Source organism: Canis lupus, chromosome 12, assembly GCF_048164855.1.
Source record: "Canis lupus baileyi chromosome 12, mCanLup2.hap1, whole genome shotgun sequence".
Taxonomy (NCBI): domain Eukaryota; kingdom Metazoa; phylum Chordata; class Mammalia; order Carnivora; family Canidae; genus Canis; species Canis lupus.
Genome location: NC_132849.1, coordinates 22,470,127 through 22,486,348, shown reverse-complemented (window position 1 = coordinate 22,486,348; position 16,222 = coordinate 22,470,127). Strand labels below are relative to the sequence as shown.

The 16,222-nt window shown below is 36.5% G+C and overlaps 1 long non-coding RNA gene across 2 annotated transcripts in view; it reads right to left on the bottom strand.

Annotated features, from left to right (window-relative positions):
• Window positions 1-12,618, bottom strand: part of LOC140600667 (uncharacterized) — a 74,639-nt gene extending 62,021 nt beyond the window's left edge. The window contains exons 1-3 of one of the 2 annotated variants that reach the window (XR_012003840.1): window positions 12,480-12,618; window positions 7,034-7,135; window positions 6,521-6,679 (exon numbers count right to left, since the gene is read on the bottom strand). This is a non-coding gene — a long non-coding RNA (uncharacterized lncRNA). The remainder of the gene's footprint in view (window positions 1-6,520; window positions 6,680-7,033; window positions 7,136-12,479) is intronic. The other variant, XR_012003841.1, reaches the window with a different exon arrangement.
• Between the last annotated feature and the right edge of the window lie 3,604 nt (window positions 12,619-16,222).

Here is a 16,222-nt window from a genome sequence, read left to right as displayed (position 1 = left end):
CATTGTATGTATATACCAAGTTTTGTTCATCCATTCATTGATGGACACTTGGGGCGCTTCTATCTTTTGGCTCTTATAAATAATTACAATTAGCAGTGAAAGACGCAACAGTGACTACCCACCTGTGTTTGCACCTCTGTGTCTCCAATCAGAATTGGCAATTAGTGATTAGAGCACAGATCCCTGATCTTTGAAGGACAGTATCCTTACTGCCTGCCTTGCAAGTTGCTCCAGGAACACATACACAGCTACCTGCCACAGGGCTAGGTTTGGAGGATAGTAGCTGAAATTGACCAAAATGAACTATGGCTTACCACCATGCCTTCCCCTAGAAGTCTCAAGCTTTGAACATGCTCCAGAGTTTCAAAGTAATCTCATCAGATAGATTCTACCAATAAAACTGTTGTCTAGGTGGGAAGACAGATTCCTGGTGCCTCCTACTGTGCCATCTCCTCAGAATCCTCTGTTCAATAAGTATTTTGAGAAACAAATGCATTTGACAAAAATAAACAAAGCAATTTACACTTTGTGTTTCTTCACATTTCTCTACTTAGTGCATTCATTCATGGATTGAATGCCTGCCATTTGACAGGCCTCTAAGGGTCCAAGATAATTAAATTTTGTAGTCTCCTAGCTTCTAAAACTTTGAAGTCTAATAGGAGAGACAGGTATAAGCAAGCAGCTGCAGCACCATGTATATATGGCTTTAACTGAACAATGCACAAGGGTCAGGGTTGTCTGCCTTCTGCCTGGGTGAGAGTGAGAGGTTGGGAGGCTGGGAAGTGAATACTTCATTTCATCGATGGCTATCTCCTTCTTGTGAATAATTGGCAAAACTTGGGTACCTCTTCTATTCCCTCTCCACCACAGCTGTTTTGCCACCACCAAAGTTCTCTAAAACATGCAAACCTGTCTCAAATGTGGGGAATTGGGTAAACTTAGTTTTTACCCACAACTGTCCTTTAAACTCTCATTTCCTAAGAGTTCACTGATTTCATAAAGATGAGCATCTTCACTTTAATCCCAATTTCCCTTTTTCTCATGCATATATTCATCAATTTATTGATTCATTGGGTAAATTGTTTTGAGAACCTAAGACTGTGTTCCAGTGAAAATGATAAGTATTTTGCTACTACTGCCTGAAAGAAGAGCCACAATCAAGGCACTTTACAAGCAGTCTCTGTCTTGTATAACTTGTATCCTAGTGAACAATATAGACATTAAATAAAAAAACCCAAGGGGGATGAGATACTCTGCTTTCTCTCTGTCTCTTTCTCTTTCTCTTACACACACACACACACACACACACACACACACTCATAGAATATTTTTTCAATATTTTTCATAGGGTTTCTGTTCTAATGGACTCACAAAATGAGAAAATTATAACTATCTTTAGTAGTTCCATTTAATGCAGCTTATTTTATGCCACGAGCTCACATAAATAGATATTTATTTCTTGTTCTCTTTGTCTAATCTCTAGATCTAGTCTGAGATGGCTACTTTTAGACTAAGGCCCTTTGCAGCTCAATTTGTTGTGTTCTTTAATCTTCCACAGGATATGGACATGCAATCAGTTCCAAGCCCTAATGGCTCCTATTGTTGTTACCCTTTCATACCAGAGTAATTCAGGCCTTCCATGGAAGCAGCTTTGGAAAGCAGTTGATATCTCTGTCTGACAGTGTGCCACATCTGTTCTGCCTTTGTCCACTCACCAGGGACAGAAGCAAAACGTCGTGGGACATCATGTACTGCATTATTTAGCAATGAGTGAGAGGACACCTCTAGAGAAGAATGTAATTTTAAACTGGAAAAAAATGATTAAGAATCATGGGCATGAAAGAAACAGTAGCAAGCAGATGTTGTAAAACACCGGTAAGGAGGAAAGAAAGGCGACAGCTGAGAGTGAATTGATTTTCCTCCTAAGTTTTGCATCCTTACTCAATCATGCCAGATGGAGAAGCAATCACTAAGACATAAGGTCCTGTTGGTCTCACTGCCCTTCCCACAAGAGAACTGGTTGAAAATACTTTCCAAAAGCAGCAGAATGATAAAAGCAAATGCACTGTTTCATTTACTAATCAAGATTCAATTTATCTCACTCATTTGAGACAGCAAGCTGTGGTGAAAAAGAACAGTCTTTGAGTTAGGGAGAGAGCAGCTTTGAATCCTAATTCTTTTACTTACTACCTGTATGACCTTGAGTGAGTTTCTTTTCCATTCTGAGCCTTAGTATTATTACTTATAAAAGATTAAGCATTATGCTTATCACTTTATTTTATTGTCTTGTTTAATCCTTCCAAAAAACCCCTGAGGTACATATTATTAGCTGGTTTCTACAAGACCAAAAAAAAAAAAAAAAAAAAAAAACAAAGCAAATTTAAGAAGTTTATAAAGGTTGACAATCCAATATGGAAGTTAGTTGCATGGGTGATAGGGTAGGAGTGCCTGGGTTCAAATCCCAGATTCATCATATAAGTTTGGACATCTTTTCTTTTTTTTTTTTTTTCACATCTTTGTGCTATAGTTTCTTCACAGATAAATGTGGGTATTGAGAAAAGCTGTATCATATAATAGCTATGGAATTAGATAGCATGTGTTTTTGTATCATTTCTGAAACATACCTGTTCAATACATAATAATCAACACTATGTGTAGTATATTATGTATATATCAATATATTAGTATTAGTATTACCACTGTTGCCATTTTAGGCTAGATTACTCATCGTCTAAGTCACACATCTAAATTTAAACCCAGGTTTGTCTGACTACAAAGCCTTCACTCTATTCATCAATAATAGTGAGTGCTTTGTGAGAGTTAACTGCTATAGCACAAGGAAATCTCAACACAAATTAGGTGTCAAATACTTTCTAATTCCTCCTAGACCCTCCTCTTTTCTTTCCAGCTGTCAAGAGAATAAAACCTTGCATTTGACAAGGGCTATGCCTCTCACTTTTAATTTTGCATACAAATGTCTCCAATTTCCACTATATTCCTCAGATTTTTTTTTTCAAACTATCTCACGTACTCCTTATCCTTGTTGTGCCCTGTAAATATTGATGATATTCAGGGTTACATACTCAGCCAAGTTTTCTCCTTCTGTTCTCTTATAACCAATTATATGTCACTTTCCTTGATCAATAAAAGACAAATGCAGGCCTATTAAGAAGAGACTGTATTTGAAAGAACTATTGCAAAGAGTTGGCAAAAGAGACTGTTCTAGGGGCAGCAGTATGGCCACAGTATGCAAGTTTCACAAGGGTTAGGCCTAAGGATGTTTCTTCCACTGGAAAAGACAAACAAGGCTGAAAAGAACCAGGTATGGGAAAGTGAGATGAATAGGAATGGCATAATTAAACAGTAGATTAGAGAATGGTTTGTCTTGAGATCCTCCTATTTTCAGGAGAGGCTGTTAAAGGCAGGTTGTAGCCTGACCCAGGGGCCTGGAGGAAGGAAAAAAATCTTACCTGAAGTTTGATTAACAGGTATCTTGTTCTGACTGATCGGAAGGGACAAGCAGGTTTAATCATCTATCAGGCAAAGGATGGGAATTTAGAGGATCTATGGCTGGTCTTCTCTTGGGTAAACAAGGGGGGGTGGTCTATGACTTTCCCCTTAATCATTTGGGGGAAAGGTGGTTCTTTTCAGTAAGCCATTTTATGAAACACAAACAAGTGGGGAGATTTTATAACATTTTCAGTTTTTTCAAGATCACAGAGCCTTGGTAAAGTTAAACCATGTCAGTTCCCAAATACTACATCTAAATGTTCCTCAGTAGGGCAGTTAGATATTATCACCCTGAAATAACACAAGCATTGCAAATCAACATTTCTGGAACTAAATTAATCTTTCCTGCTAAAATTGAAATTCCTTTTGGCTTTGATTTTCTTGATGGCACCACCAAAAGTGACAGTCACTACAGACAAAAGTCTGGAGATAGAAAGAAAGGAAAAGGGAAAGTGTTTTTGGCTAATCCAACTTCCTCTTTGTGTCATATTTAACAGGTATAAAATATACACAAACAGAAGATGGCAACAAACATGTAATTTTTTAAATCAAAAAGATATATGTGGAAACAGGTAAATGATTAGAATATCATAACAGCACTAAGTTTGTTAATGAACAGAATTATACAGGTGTAAATGGTGAGCTGAATATTTTGATATTTTTTATAAAATCATATTGTTTTCCTTTTATTAAAGATAGAATATATTTCCTTATATAAAGTATTTGAAGAAAAAAATATATACACATATAGATATGTAACAAAATGGTCTCATATTATACATGTGTTTTTGTAACAGTCATTCTTCCACAGAAGAATATATAATGCTGGGCACCTGGATGGCACAGTTGGTTAAATGTCCAGCTCTTGGTTTCAGCTCATGTCATGACCTCAAGGTAGTGAGATAGAGCCCTGCATTAGGCTCTGCATTCAGCACAGAGTCAGCTTGAGATTCTCTCTCCCTTTCCCTCTGCCCCTCACACTAATGCTCTCTCTCTAAAATAAATAAATCTAAAAAAAAAAAAAGAAGAGTATACAGTGCCTATTTCCGGTACTTCAATACATTATTCCATGGCATCATTTTTGGATTCTATGCCTTGTGGTAATATAGCCATTTAGTCAATCAATATTCTCTATCATTAGATGCTCATATATTTCCAATTGTTTTATAAATATTTGTATAAACACAAATTTTCTTCCAGGAATAAACGTCTAGAAATGGTGAAGGAAAAGGAATAAGCCTTTTTCAAGCACTCAACAGAGTCAAATTATCTTACAAGAAGCGTGTAAAGCTACCATCTTGCACATCCCAGGAAGAAAATGAAATTGCCAATTTCCTACACATATCAATAATACTATATTTATAAATATAAAATCCATTTTATGGTTAATTTGTATTTATTTGACTACTAGTATGTTTGAACTTTTTCTCATGTGTTTTGGCCTGATCCAAATCATGAATTGAAGGCACACTAAAAAATGGAAACATATATAAATACTTTCCTTCTAAAACCCAATTTTAAGTCCTAATTCTAGCAAAATAGCTATATTTTATAACTTAAAGTAGAAACTCACTAAAATGTTTATTGAAATAATATCTACCATGTCAATTACAGATGTTACATGTTAATTACATTATTAATTAAATCTACAAAACAAATCTATAAAGATTCCCATTTTATTTTTTTAATAAATAAATAAATATATTTATTTTTTATTGGTGTTCAATTTACCAACATACAGAATAACACCCAGTGCTCATCCCGTCAAGTGCCCCCCTCAGTGCCCGTCACCCATTCACTCCCATCCCCCGCCCTCCTCCCCTTCCACCACCCCTAGTTCGTTTCCCAGAGTTAGGAGTCTTTATGTTCTGTCTCCCTTTCTGATATTTCCCACACATTTCTTCTCCCTTCCCTTCTATTCCTTTTCACTATTATTTATATTCCCCAAATGAATGAGAACATATAATGTTTGTCCTTCTCCAATTGACTTACTTCACTCAGCAAAATACCCTCCAGTTTCAACCACGTTGAAGCAAATGGTGGGTATTTGTCGTTTCTAATGGCTGAGTAATATTCCATTGTATACATAGACCACATCTTCTTTATCCATTCATCTTTTGATGGACACCGAGGAGATTCCCATTTTATAGAGAAGAAAATTCAGGGTTGAGAAATGCCAAATCATTTCTACCAACTTTGTGTGTATGCACATGTGTGTAAACTAAATGATGGGGCTAGGATTTTCAACTTTGAATTGTCAAATTTCTTACTGTATCTATCTTCAAATGGTGGAATTTGATTTCATACCTACTTGAAAAATCTGAATGTCCTCTGATATTTCTTAAATATTTCTTATAAAGGACATACTTCAGACTAGTCAATTTTCAATGCAGTAATGGCTGGGGCGGGACGAGTAAGACTTGGGGAGGAGTAATGATCAGAGGTAAGGGTGCCAAATATATTCCCAAGTCTGTTTTAGTGACATTGGCACCAAGGGGAAGAAGGTTTTTGTAGGTTTAAGATGCTCAGATCTAAACAACAAACCAATAACTGAATCACTTGATCACTTCACTTTGGATATTGTAATTTACAATTCAAATGACAATACTCTTCAGTTTTCATAAAACATTTATGGAATGATTTACATAAACATTTGGTTTTCTGTCATGATGGTTGGCTGCCCTTTGTGTTGGCACCACCTTGGGGCTGCTATTTTAAATTGGTTAAGTGTCCTGACTTTTCCATCCTGATCATACTATTTTTGAAACATTCATCAAAAACATTGAATCAGATTTCCTAAGAAATAATCTCCATTACAATCATCAATGATCTATATTTTACTTTGGACAAATTTAAAGAGTGCCATACAAGCCTTTGTGATTAGCTAGTTATAAACTGAAGGCAGTACAATGTACCAATGGTAGTGGTACCATTGTACTACCATTACTGAATAGTTCCTACAACTATTCATGGTCCAAAAGTAGTAACTTTTCTGATGAAATAGACTTACAAAATTAAGGAAATATCTGGGTGTGAAAGCAGCTGCTCTTATTGAAGTGCTTGTGTTTCCTTTCTGGACAAACAACTGTAGGCTGTGAGCAAGAAGAGACATAAATTGCTGGTACTTCCATCTTCATGCTATGAAATCAGAGAGATGTTCTCTTTACTCCTGAAAGAGGAAAAATCCATTCTCTGTCATCCTGTGTAAGTAAGTAAGAATAGGAAGGAAGGAAGGAAGGAAGGAAGGAAGGAAGGAAGGAAGGAAGGAAGGAAGGAAGGATTCATTTAAAGGAGGGAAGCAAGAAAGGATGAAAGGAAGGACAGGAGGATGGATGGAAGAAAAGAAAGAAGAGAGAATAAAAGGCCTTTAATCTGTATATTTGACACTCAAGCTAATTTGTCTCTGGCACACTGACTTAGGCAAGAGTCACCTTCTATGCTGTAGTAGAAGGAAGGATTGCTAATCATCATATGTCCTTTGAAACATAAATCAGGAAGCCCCTGAGATATCCCAAATCATTACCTGACTACATGCGTAGCTGTAATTAATGACTGTTTGTAAAAGACTCTGAAGATGAAAAGCACCTTAATTGGAGTAACTCTCAATCATGCAGAAGCAGAAAATCTAAAGTAAATGGAAATAAATATTAGGACATGGATGGATTATTTTAAACTAGAACAACAAGACTAAATGTGATTTTTTTCTCTTAGAATTTCAGTTAATGTTTCAAAGCTAAAAAAATATGTTGTGTATCCTAAATAGATCTACATTCATATCTCATGGTACATAAGAAAAGCTACAACTAGTAGTTTGACTATCATCTCCTCTGACACACCTCCAGTTGAAGTAAGAAAAGGAAAACTATTTTGAAAGGAATTTATAGGAGTAAATACTTCTTTGGCTTTTTGCCTCTCTCAACAAAAGATGTAAGGAAAGATATACTTTATCATTCTCAAATCAAACAGAATGAATACTGTTAAAAGAATAACTCAGAGACTAGGGGTTGCTTGTAAAAATAGAGAAAGGGACATCTAACTCACTGTCTGGAGAAGAAAAAAAAAAAAAAAAAAAGAACCAGGGCAGCCTGGGTCTTGGCGGTTTAGTGCCGCCTTCAGCTCAGGGCCTGATCCTGGAGACTCAGGATCGAGTCCCACGTCAGGCTCCCTCCCTGCATGGAGCCTGCTTCTCCCTCTGCCTGTGTCTCTGCCTCTCTCTCTGTCTCTCTCATGAATAAGTAAATAAAATCTTAAAAAAGAAAAAAAAAAAAAGAACCAATTCTCTGTGGTCACAAGGATTGGATTAAATGATGGGAAGTTGGCAAATATAAACACACGCACACACACACACACACACACACAGGGATGTAGGGGATTTTGTGACAACAGAAATCTTTGCCTTTTCCCTGCTGAGCTCTGAAACCAGAGTCTGACTACAGCAGACAGCAATGGCAGGAACAGGGGAGAGAGCAAAAATTACTAGACAAGCTGTGTTTTTAGTCATTTATCAGGCCATATATCCCTGAATTTGAGTGATACTAGTACATGTTTTTCATATAATTTACTAAGACACTATATTAACTTTATTTTTATTTTAGAGAATACATTTTTTTAATTAACATTTAAGGATACAACCATATTCTTTCATGATCTTTAGTATTATACCTAATTAGTAATATAAGCCTCATCTTACTACATATGTCTGAGAAATTAGTTCCCAAAATTAGTATTTATTCTATTTCTCCCTTTATAGGCCATGTGCCCTCATTTTTTGTTAGTTTGCCAAGCCTGAACATAACAATCTCAACATGTATCATATAATGTGGTTGGTCTTCAACATTAGGTTCAAAATCTTGATAGTCATTTATAACTCCAGATTAAGTCCTAAGTTCCTCTCTTTATTACCTAGACTCTAGTTATTTTCTAGGGCTCTGTTGGTCTGTTTTCTGAGTTCTGGATACCAGTCTCTGATTGAGTCCTCCCATAAGCCTGAGCAATTTCACTCTATATTCCTGTATTTAATGTATCAAATGTTATTTCTTTTAACTTTTTTTTGTGTGTGAATGTATAGTATATTTGACAAGCTCGAAGCAAGGTCTCATTCAAATGCACTTGTATGAGCCTTCTAAAATTGCAAAGTAGCCATATTTCTTGCTACTAAGGTACTATTTCAGATTTTTCTTATTTTGACTACTTTCACACATCTAATTATGACATGCAGGAGTATTTCTGGTGTGCAGAGGGCTTAGTGAGAAAGGCCTAAGAATGTTGGAAATCCAATGAAGCTGAAATGATGATGTCTCCAGCTGTGAATAGGACAGAAAAGGCAGGGCAGGAATAATTTCAACCTTGGAGCTCTAGGCTCAGTGGCAGTAACAAATCTGTGCCCGTTCCAGAAGCAAAGGAGAGAAAGTGGCTAGGTGGCAACCAAATCACATTTCACCTGAACCATCAGATTGAAGAATGTCCTATGTAGTGTCTGACGGATACAAAATAGACAAGGATATGAGGGTTCCTTTATGCCAAAAAGAAAAAGAATGCAACTTGAAAATCACCCCAACTCACCTCTACCTACCTTTCCTAGGTTCTGTTTACATCGCTCCTGTTATTATAATACAAGATATTATTTTTACAGTAATCATCTTACTTGACATTGATAACAGTGATACTCCACAGCAGTGGAACTGGATAAGTGTTTGTAATTTCAGGTTTGCTGATACTGGAAGAGACCTTTGTGTTTTGAAAGAAGTATGGACTTCTGTGAAGTCCTACTTGCAGATTTTTAGTTCTCTCTTCATGCCTGTCCTGGGCTAGCCCTTTAATCAAACAACCTTTACTAGAAGGAAATGTATTCACCAGAACATGTACTTTCACATTCCAAAATGTAATGGTCTAAGACTTCATGCTGTCGTTAGCTAATGGCATTTTAAATGACAATAGTAGGATTCCCTCCCTTTCTCTTTTATCCCCTTTTCACCCCCTAGAAAAACTCTTGAGGGAGAAAGAATGCCAAATATATTCACTCTATGAAAGCTTCAGATATTTTCACAAAAAATATACTTTCAATTATTTTGAATATTACTTTGACTAAACTTGTCCTTGAATATTTCTAATAAAGAACCTATTACCCAAATATCCACTTTCAGTAATTCCCTAACCCAGGGGCACGTGGGTGGGTCAGCAGTTGAGTGTCTGCCTTTGGCTCGGGGTGTGTTCCAGGGGTTCTGAGATTAAATCTTACATCGAGTCCCACTTTGAGTTCCACATTGGACTCCCTTCATGGAGCCTGCCTCTCCCTCTGCCTCTGTCTCTGCCTCTGTGTGTGTGTGTCTTAAAAAAATAAAAAATCCCTAACTTAGGCCTTATGGGATTAAACAGAAAAGAGCCAAGGTCATTTAGAGAAATAAATGTTCTTTTGTTGGCTAGGAAGACCTACAAATGTGTTACATGTATGAGAGGAATCTAAGAGAAAGGAGAGGTATCAGTAGGAACCATGTATGTGAGATGTGAGTATGCACACATGTGGGGGGATGTGAATACATGCATGTGTGTACAAACATGTGGAAGGAAGAGGTGAACATGCAGATGTGTGTGTGGATGTGCATGTGTGTTTACCTGAGGAGGAAGGGAATTTTAAGAAAATAAACATAGGGATCCCTGGGTGGCGCAGTGGTTTAGAGCCTGCCTTTGGCCCAGGGCGCGATCCTGGAGACCCGGGATCGAATCCCACATCGGGCTCCTGGTGCATGGAGCCTGCTTCTCCCTCTGCCTATGTCTCTGCCTCTCTCTCTCTCTCTCTCTCTGTAACTATCATAAATAAATAAAAATTTAAAAAAAAAGAAAATAAACATAAATTAGGCATTGAATAATAAAAATCTCATTGTTATTACATTCTGTGGTAGAATTTGGGAGTTACACAATCTTCGTGAAGTCACAGATTTGGGGTCTCAATTTTTTTTCTTTAAAACAGGTGGTTTCTTTAAAACAAATACTTTACTTTTCCCATAGTAAAAGTAAACTTGGTATGATTATATATGTGAGAGTGCTTTGCAAAGTGTAAAACATGTTAAGAATGTTTTGTTATTATCATTATTTCTATCATCCTAAAGTATATACCCATCTCCTCTCATATGCAAATCAAATGTAATAAAGCAAAGCATCTGGAAAGCACTAACATTGGAATCCTGATGAACTTGTCTTGCCTTCCTTAACCTCTCCTTCACTTCCCATCAGACACCTTCCTAGCTCACTATAGAGACAAAAACAAAACCAAAACCAAAAAACTTAATGTCAGTTTTTCCAAGTTCTGGTTTAGAACTGAATGTATTATCTCTATAATTTATGTATTGTAAATATCTCCACAATTATGCAAAAATCTCAGCAGATAAGCAGGGGCCCCAGCCTCAACCCCATCCTAACTCAGGGTCTGTTACGCTGCCTGAATTTGAATCCTGTCCGCATCAGTTATTTACCGTTGTACAAATTACTTAAAATTCTCTTGCTTAATTTTTGCCATTTGTTTTTGAGGAATAATAATTACTTTCTAGGATTTTTGAAAGGATTAAAATTTTAATACATGTAACTATAAAGAAAAGCATAAGGTAAATAGTTGATTCTTAGTAATATTTAGATTTATTATTACTAAAATAATAAGATCATGAAACTATAGAGAGTTCCATAAATACTATGGATGAGAAAGATAATTCCATAGTGATATTTAAAATTTGTTCTCAAAAGGTAAATATGAAATTATGCAAAAAAAAAAAAACAGAGAAGAAAGATATTTTGGATGAAAACAAGAACCCTGCAAAAATAATAAGATATAATTAAATAACATGTATGCATAAAGTTCCTGGTTAGAATGACGCAAATAGGTTGCGGGGCATATATTGAACAGAAGCACAAATTAAAATTAAGGTGATATATTAGCTCTGATAACACATGAAAATTAAGAGCCAGATATCTATCATACTATCTGAAGTACAAACGTCTCAATGGGGGATGCTCATTTCAAAGAGTGGCTCAGTGGTTGAGCATTTGCCTTTGGCTCAGGGCATGATCCCAATATCCTGCAATCAAGTCCCACATCGGGTTTCCCACGGGGAGCCTGCTTCTCCCTCTGCCTAGTGTCTGCCTCTCTGTGTGTATCTCTCATAAATAAATGAATAAAATTATTAAAAATAATTTAAAAAATCAAACATCTCAATGGTAAAAACTGTGTTTCTTATCATTGTTAACTCTTCCTGGCCTCTCTACCTTATGACCACTATTCTCAGAATAGGAATATCAATGATTTTAAGTCAAAAATCCTTAAATAATTAAAGCTAAACAGCAGAATTAAGATCCTGGCTGTTGGCTTGTGCCTTCCAGCACACATGTATCTAATGTGTCTTAGTAGTGGCATAAGCACCTGGATCTTCTGTATGTCAATTTCTTTGGTTGTACCTTTTCAAGATGGCTGCAGACATTCCAAGCTGGTTCAATGTCTAAATATTTATATATATACAGTTTTGCTCATCTTTCTTTTTTTCCTCTCCTGAGTGTTTAGCTTTACAAATTACAGGCATGCTAAATCTTTAAGAAATTGATGGGGAAATTAGGAGGGCAGACAGAACTTAATATGGTGTCAAGCATGAGAGAGCCCAAGGAAAACAGGATGAGTTGATTATTAAAATAAATAAAATACCCCAACGAGTGTTTATGGGGGTAGGCAGAAGAGTGTTTAATGAGCTCCAGAAAAATAATCTGAAACAGAGGAAGAAGCAAAGCAAATCTCTAAGCATGGCATTATATACCAAAGGATTAGCAAAGACACCTAACTTCACTTTCCTTAGGAACAGTCTCAGTTATTTAACATGTCAGAGAGATTTTAATGACACACTACTGCAGTTTTAATTAATTTTTTCATCCATATGCAAGCACTCAATTAAAAGCTTACCTCCTCCCCATATGTTCTAAGATTTGCTACTTACATTTCAATTTGATGCATTGTTGCAGTGGTAGAATGTTGGGAGTGTTTTTATTTACAAATGAGGTCAAGATAATACAGTATTTTTTAGAATTTTGACTTGTTTAACAGAATGGGAAAGGACACAATACCTACTGGGTCACTGGTTCTCAATCAGAAATGATTTTGTCTCTCTTTCTGCAGGGATATTTCACAATGTATAGGGACATTTATGATGTCACAACCAGGACGATGCTACTGGCATCTAGTGGGTAGAAGGCAAGTATGCTGCTAAATATCCTACAATGCACAGTTCAGCCTCCCACAATAAAGAGTTCTTTGAAACAAAATATTAGCAGTGCTGAGACTGAGAAGTCTTGTATTAGGTAAAATACATGTGGTGCTTCACTATATGAAGCATTTGCTTGTACTGAATAAACCAGATTTTTTTTCTGACTGCATACAGTGGTCACTACTTTCTTGGAATCTTTGTTTCAGTGGAAACTGAGTGATCTACTCATCTTGAATACAACATCACAGTAGGGCAAGGCAGGGAGGGGGTGGGCAAAATAGAAGTAAGGCTTAGGACTCTGTTTTCACCTGTGTAGAATGATCTGTATTAGAACTTGGGGAAGAGGAAAAAGAATGCATTTTCTTGTGAGTTGATAAAGAATTGAACATTTTGAAAATGATCATAAAAAAGACAGGAATTCAGGTTGAAAATGGCCAAGGATGCTTGCTATTATAGCCAAAAGGTTTAAGGAAGAATTGGAATTTTGGCTTAGTTGATTTTCAGCAGCAGTATTTTTTTTTTAATTAAATGCTTAGAGGACATTAGTCTACTAGAAATAGAATAGGCACTGTAGGGAGTTTCGGGTGAAGAGTCAGCAAGGAAGGCTCATATCTCTTGTCTAGACACTACTGCCTTTGTTTTCTGCATGCCTACCAATAAAAAAATAGATGCTAACAGCAGGTATGAAAACTTTCTATGAAGGAAGAAAAGATTTAGCAAAATAAACATATCTACTTGAAAAAAATCCTGAAAATATTAGATCTAGCATTTTTTTTCTGATATATGAAGACATATATTTAGGTAAATACATAGAAAATAACATTTGTCTCAGACATTATTCTACAAAGACTCATAGAAAAAAAAGCCTATGACCCCAAAATTAGATGATCAGAAAAATGTTCTAAGAATGAACCATATTTGTTGAAGAATAAAATAGTTTTGTGGGATGATCAGTGCTAATGTTTGACATTTATTTTTGGTTTTCCCTTATGAATACCTGTTAAGATCACACTTTCTGGCAACGTAAGACTCATGGCCACTAAGTTTTGAGCAAAAGTAGCATGTATCACTTCTGGGACTTTTGCCAGTGCCATTGGTAACATTGCAGATAGCAAGTGGTCTATCACCCTGAGTCCCAGAGTGAAGACAGTGAACTCATTCTGAAAGCTAGAACAATGTTCTCATGTTATGATGAGCCAAGTCATTTGGTAAAACTATTGTTCATGCTTACTTAGAGGTCTGCTAAGATACTGTGCTTGACAGAATGATAGTGCCTAAAAGTGTCCACATTATAATCCGCAGAATCCTCAAATATATTACCTTACATGGGAAAAGGGATTTTGCAGATATGATCAAGTTAAGTTTCATGAGATGGACAGATTATCTGGGTCATCCCAATGCAACTACAATGGTCCTTATAGGAAGAAGACAGGAAGCTCAGAGGAGATTCGATGAGGGGTACAAAAGTTAGAGCAATGCTCTTTGAAAAGGGAGGTAAATGCTACAAGCCAAGGAATGCACATAGCCTCTAGAAACTAGAAAATGTGGGCAGCCCAGGTGGTTCAGCGGTCTAGCGCTGCCTTCAGCCCAAGGCATGATCCTGGAGACTTGGGATCAAGTCCCATATCGGGCTCCCTGCATGGAGCCTGCTTCTCCCTCTGCCTATGTCTCTGCCTCTCTCTCTCTCTCTGTGTCTCTCATAAATAAATAAAATCTTAAAAAAGAAAGAAACAAACTAGAAAATGCAAGGAAACAGATTCTCTCCTAGTACTTCCAGGGCAAGAGAACTCTGAGTTTAGCTTCATAAAGCCAATTCTGGATTTCTGACCCCCAGAAACTTAAGATGATAATTTGTTGACAAATGGTAGCTATACTTATGAACCATCTATGAACCAAATAGCTGTCCCTAACTGAATACCAAATCCAATTAACACCCTAATCCTGGACTTCCAGCCACTAGAACTGTTAAGAAATAAATTTCTGTTGTTTACAAACTACCCTGCCTGTGGTATTTTGTTATAGAAGCCCAAATGAATTAACATAGCATATACTGAGAAAAATTCAAGCTGTTGAGTAGACAAGATAAGTTCCTTTGTGTGAAGGAATTTTCTGATTTTGATTATTAAAGATGGGTGATTTTTTATCATTGAGTGTCAGGTATGGTTGTAAGGCCATAATGGTGCTTTTAGTGTGGGATCATCCTTTTCAGTAAAAGTTTTGGGGACAGAGATCATCTTTATTGGAAATCTTTACCTGATAGATTTTAATGGAGATTATTATTTTTTCTACATATGGGAATGTGTGGCTATAGTCAGAGTCCAGTGTTGTTTGGAACTGAAATGCTTCTCAAAAGGGACCTCTCTTATTTTACTTGACCAAATCTTATTTACTATTCAATGCCAGATTAAAATTAACCTCCTCAGGTGAGCATTCTTTTACATCTCTGAAAAGTAGTCAAGAGCTAAGCCATGTAGTTTAATATATCACTGTGTGTGAGAGAGAGAAGAGACAGAGATGGAGAGAGACAGAGAGAGTGAGAAAGAGAAAGAGAGAACATCCCATAAGAGGTGGAACTCTGGGGATGCCTGAGTGGCTCAGAGGATGAGCGTCTGCCTTTCGCTCAGGGTGTGATCCTGGGATCCAGGATCGAATCCCACATCAGGCTCCCTGCATGGAGCCTGCTTCTCCCTCTGCCTATGTCTCTTCCTCTCTCTGTGTCTCTTGTGAATAAATAAAATCTTTAAAAAAAAATTATATAAAAAAAGAGCTGGAACTCTGTTTTTACTACCTGTAGTAAATTTAAAAGAGAACCGACCTCTTTAATTCTCAGTCATTATGGACTATGAGTGTGTCTATCCCCTTCCTATACTAACACATGACAGGTAAACTCATGAACTAGATCAGAATCAATAGAATATAGTATCTTCTTAGCCACAATCAATAGATGAGAGATGAAAACATAACTGAAGAAAGAAAAATAATAATATTAGAGATCATCTTGCAATATTTTCTGAAAAAATATGAAAGAAATGGACTGAAATTATAATCTGTGTAAATAATACAAGCCCAGGGACCAAGAAATGCTACATTTTTTTTATCTACAACTTACTGTAGAGGCAAAAAAAAAAAAAAAAAAGAAAAGAAAAAGGAAACAGAGAAAAGAAGATAAACTTAGGCAGTACCATTTAAGTATCTGGATCTAGCCATGTCTGAAAGTAAAGTTACCTTTGTGTTTTCCAGCAAGTGAATAAATAAATCACTTCTCATCTTTTTATCTTTTTTAAAAAAATATTTTATTTATTTTTTCATGAGAGACACAGAGAGAGGCAGAGACACAGGCAAAGGGAGAAGCAGGCTCCCTGCAGGGATCCTGATGCAGGACTTGTTCCCAGGACCCCAGGAACACGACCTTAGCCAAAGGCAGATGCTCAACCACTGAGTCACCCACATGCCCCTTCCCATCTTTTTATCTTCAA